General features: G+C 38.3%; 1 long non-coding RNA gene across 1 annotated transcript in view; it reads left to right on the top strand.

The window, feature by feature from the left end:
* Positions 1–349: 349 nt before the first annotated feature.
* The window catches only part of LOC134447230 (uncharacterized), a 6012-nt gene continuing 1361 nt past the window's right edge, over positions 350–5000 (top strand). The window contains exons 1-6 of the long non-coding RNA XR_010034575.1: positions 350–704; positions 2350–2452; positions 2575–2673; positions 3492–3597; positions 3739–3840; positions 4695–4767. This is a non-coding gene — a long non-coding RNA (uncharacterized LOC134447230). The remainder of the gene's footprint in view (positions 705–2349; positions 2453–2574; positions 2674–3491; positions 3598–3738; positions 3841–4694; positions 4768–5000) is intronic.

Below are 5000 nucleotides of genomic sequence, written 5' to 3'. Positions count from 1 at the left end.
ACACACACACACACACACACACACACACACACACAGACACACACACACACACACACACACACACACACACACACACAGACACACACACACACACACACACACACACACAAACAAACACAGAGTGATGTTGACATATCAGGATAGAATTTCAGAGTGCCATGAACACAGACGCATGTATGCAGGCACGTGCTCACACACACACACACACACACACACACACACACACACACACACACACACACACACACACACACACACACACACACACACACACACACACACACACACACACACACAAAACGTATGCTAGCGCTGCAGAATGCAATGCAAGGTGATAATTACACCCTTAAAAGAGATTGGTTAAAAAAGTGACTAATCTCGTTGGTTGAGGCAATATTGGTCAAATTAACTGTGACATTGGTAACTATTAAACAAACAAATTGGTTATCTAACAACTAATATCATTGGTTAAGAACAAATTGGTTGATTTAACAAAGATATTGGTTAACTTTAATAACAGATTGGTTGAAAAATGACTAATATAATTGGTTAAGCAAATGTTAACTAAGAGATTGGTAACTGACGCAGGTCTGGCGCTCAACGTCAAGTACGTAACTCTGCTTCTCAATTTTCTGACAAAGCCGCCATCTTGGTGCTGCAGGAAAGCCGTTTGAGATATTGGTGGAATTCAAACACTTTGTGAGGTAAGTTCGTTTATTTTCAATGTTTCGTTAATAATTTCAAGACAATGCCAAATATACAGTGAATAACGAAACAGTTTCTTGTTCAGGATGGTAATTTGCAATGAATTTGTCTTCAGACCATACCTCCGCTAACAGGCCACTATTATAACTACCGGTATGCTAACTTAGCCCTAGGTTGTTTTCACAACTTTGTTGGAAAGTTTGTGTTTTGTTAGAAACAAACTCTACGAAATTTACAATATAGATTTGCTCCGAAAGAGCTATAAAACTTGTCCAGTGGTGCCAAAACACCCATGTCAGAGTCAAGACCTAGCTAAATGTCCGCTAGCAACATAGCTATCAGTGGTTTCTGGAGGAGGGCCGAAGGGAGTGCTTCCCCGCCGGCCAGAGATTGTTTGCGCCGGCCTCTTCATCTGAAGGAGCTAGCGCTGCATGATGAGGTGGTTCGCTAGCAACAATTAGCTATTAACGGTTAAATCATGTTGCCTTTGTTGAGGGATGTTTGAAATAGCCCGATGTATTCATAACTGAATATTGGTTTCTTGTTAGAAACGAACACATTTTGGATATAATTTTGTTCTGAAGTTACAACATGCCAAGTTAGTGTTGTAAGACTGTTGGCGCCAAAGTTAAGAGCTAGCTAAATGTCCGCTAGCAACATTAGAGCTAGCCAAACTGAATAATGAATCTCTTGTCCGCTAGCAACATTAGCTAGCTAAAGTCTTTTTTTTTTTGTTAGAAACGAACTCCCTTTGAGTATAATTATGCTCTGAAGATATCCAGTTAATGTACTTGAGCCAAAATAAAACACAAATACCAGAGAGAAGAGCTAGCTAGAAGTTCGTTAGCAACATCAGCTTATCTTTTAGCTGACTCAGAAGCTTGAAGTAGCCACAACTTATGCCTGATTTTTATTGTTAGAAACGAACTCATTTTGACTCTACACTTGCTCTGAAGTATGTTTTAACACATGTGCCTTTCCCTGTTCGTTGTGTAAAGGAAGTGAGTAAGTAAACTGATTCTGAACTTGTTATTGTGCACACAGTGTGCTGTTTTGTCCCATTCTGTTACTGCCAACTCTGTGGGCTGTTCTCTCTGTTCAGGGAGAAACCACTGTCAGCCATCAGATCGTGTTCTTTTCAATAAATAGGCATTACCTATTTGACAGATTTCTCCTGAAATAATGAGCCCAGAAACACCCAGATGTGTAGAGTGCTTAATTTTTGGCTTGATCAAAGATGCTTAATTTGTATGGTTACTGCAATAAATATTTAGATTTCTTTGCCCATCCTTTTTGGATCTACTAGTAGGCCTAGTGATTTTAGAGGTCTTAACAAGTGGGCTATGCATCAGATTTCATTTCAAGTGATGGGTAAAATATCCAGAAAGATATACAGTATAATCTGTTCTTTTTGCCCTCTAGTTTAGCACACTGAATTCTTTGAGCCATCTGGTGTAAATCCGTGTGGGAAAATGATCAATGAAAACAATTTAAGAAATGCATCTTATAGATGTTTCATATTGTAGGCCTATTCAGCCTATTGTGTCATGGTGGTGTTATCATTTTTCAAACTTTATTTTTGTGTAATAATTAGGCATATTGATACATAATCATGTTCATGTTCTGTGCTGTCTTGCTTTGCAGATGACAGAATATTGCTGAAGGATCCTACATGGAAGCTTGCTGATTACACGGAGTGATTCCTCTGGTGTGGTGTACCTCAGAGAAATAAACACTGTTGCAAGAGGTGAGTTTATAAACTCACACAAAACCTATCCATGTATTTTTAAAAAGTCAAAGTTCTAACTTGCTCTGTATTTCATGCTGTCAATATGAGATGCATACTAATGTTGTGTGTTATTATTGCAGCTGAGAAGATGGCCAAGATATCCTTATTGCTGGATGGTAGCTCTGGTCGTAGTGGACCATATCTGCAAATGCTTCTGAACATTGACAGAATTTCTAAAGGTTAGCAACCATTCACAAATTTACACCACATGTATGTGTGTTTCAAATGTCTTAACAGTTTGAAGCACACACTGTTAATCAGTGATGCGTCCTGATCATGCCGTGTGTTATTTTGAGAGGATAGTTAAGGAATAATGGCAGCTGCCTGGTTACAGTACATTGATCCCCTTTGTAGCACCATGTCTAAAATGCTGAGAAAAATCAGTTTGTAAATGTAAGCATTTTTTAATAACTCTGCACCAAATGTGTGTTTCAAATGTCTACTATCTAATAGTCTGAATAACACACTCATACATGACATGACCAATATGTTATGTGCCCGGAGCGGCAGTTTACAAACGCACCCTTAGTGCCTTCTGCTGTTAGGCCAATGGCACTGAGCCCACCGTTTCATTGATTGGAGTATTTGGGTTACATTTTGTCAATTTGTTGTATTTTCCAGGATCGTTGAGGACTCCTCCTCTATGCGTGACATCTTAGATTAGATTTAGATTTAGATATAATTTCAAGTGATGAGTAAAATATCCAGAAAGATACATAATCTGCTCTTTTTGCCCTCCAGTTTAGCACACTGAATTCTTTGAGCCATCTGTTGTCAATCCGTCTGGGAAAATGATCAATGATATAAAACAAACAAACAAAAAAACATTTCACATGTATACAGACATGTATCTTTTAGATGTTTCATACTCTAGGCCTATTCATCATCATATTGTGTCGTGGTGGTGACGGTGTTATCATTTTTCATTATTTTCTTGTAATAATTAGGCCTATAAATGCATAATCATGTTCATGTTTTGTGCTGTCATGCTTTGCAGATGACTGAGAATATTACTGAAGGATCCTACATGGAAGCTGTCTGATTACACTGAGTGATTCCTCTGGTGTGGTGTACCTCAGAGAAAATAAACACTGTTGCAAGAGGTGAGTTTAAGTTCATGAATTCACACAAAACCAATCCATGTATTTTTATAAAAGTCAAAGTGCTAAACATGCTATGTATTTCATGCTGTCAATATGAGATGCAAATTAATGTTGTGTGTTGTGTGTTAATGTTGTGTGCAGCTCAGAAGATATCCTTATTGCTGGATGGTTGCTCTCTGGTCTTACTTGAGCCCCCTGGACCATGTCTGCAAATGCTTCTGAACATTGACAGAATTTCTAAAGGTTAGCAACCATTCACAAATGTACACCACATGTATGTGTGTTTCAAATGTCTTAACAGTTTGAACCACACACTGTTAATCAGAGATGCATCCTGTTCATCTTGTGTGTTATTTTGAGAGGATAGGTCGCCAGCGACCCTATTCACTTGCTGAAAATGCTTAAATACATCATAACAACATTGCTATGACATTACATAGAGCCATAACGCTGCACTACAGGGTTAAGGATGGCAGCTGCCTGGTTACAGTACATTGATCCCCTTTGTAGCACCATGTCTAAAAATACTGAAAAAAAACAGTTTCTAAATATACCGGTAAGCAAATTTTAATAAATCTGCACCAAATGTGTGTTTCAAATGTCTACTATCTAACAGTCTGAATAACACACTCGTACACAGTGGTGGACAAAGTAAAAGTACTTTTGTGGTGTAATTACAACAGTAGCACATTATATTACATAGCTGTTAAACCGTTTGCTCCAGTATACCTACCTATTGAGATAGACTGTGTTATTACTGAAAAACAATAAAAACCTAACAAGAACCCACCACAAACTCAATCCAACCTGTGCAGAATCAGCTCGTCGTAAGACAAGTACATTGGTCTACTTTTTACTCAGATAAGTTACCTGTGTTGGAAAGAAACTTTTTTTTTATTTTTTTTTTTATTTTTTACTTTTACTTTTTCTTTGTCCACCACTGCTCATACATGACATTACCAATTGTTGTGTGCTCAGAGCGGCAGTTTACAAACGCACCCTTGGTGCCTTCTGCTGTTAGGCCTATGACACTGAGCCCACCGTTTCATTGAGTGGAGTATTTGGGTTACGTTTTCTCAATTTGTTGTATTTTTCAGGATCGCTGAGGACTCCCCCTCCATGCGTGACATCTTTGAGAAATTTCCACGCTTTCTGGAGATGCCAAGTTTGGTACGTCTGCCAGACAAGAACAAGTCACGATATAGTTGTGTGCATTGTTGATTTTGGCTATACTTGGTGTTAATTAAGCTTCCTGATACTGCATGATTTATACCGTTCACTCAGTAGAGTAAAGCTTTCTATATAACCTGTTAAAACAGGGCGTTATAAATTTTGTGGTTACCAGAATGGCAATTACTGAGCATTACTAAAGGCCCTATGTTATGTCATAGTAGAGTAGTACT

The sequence above is a fragment of the Engraulis encrasicolus genome, chromosome 4, assembly GCF_034702125.1.
Source record: "Engraulis encrasicolus isolate BLACKSEA-1 chromosome 4, IST_EnEncr_1.0, whole genome shotgun sequence".
Classification (NCBI taxonomy): Eukaryota; Metazoa; Chordata; class Actinopteri; order Clupeiformes; family Engraulidae; genus Engraulis; species Engraulis encrasicolus.
The sequence above is the reverse complement of the archived record's forward strand: the minus strand, read 5'-3'. Positions and strand labels throughout refer to the sequence as shown.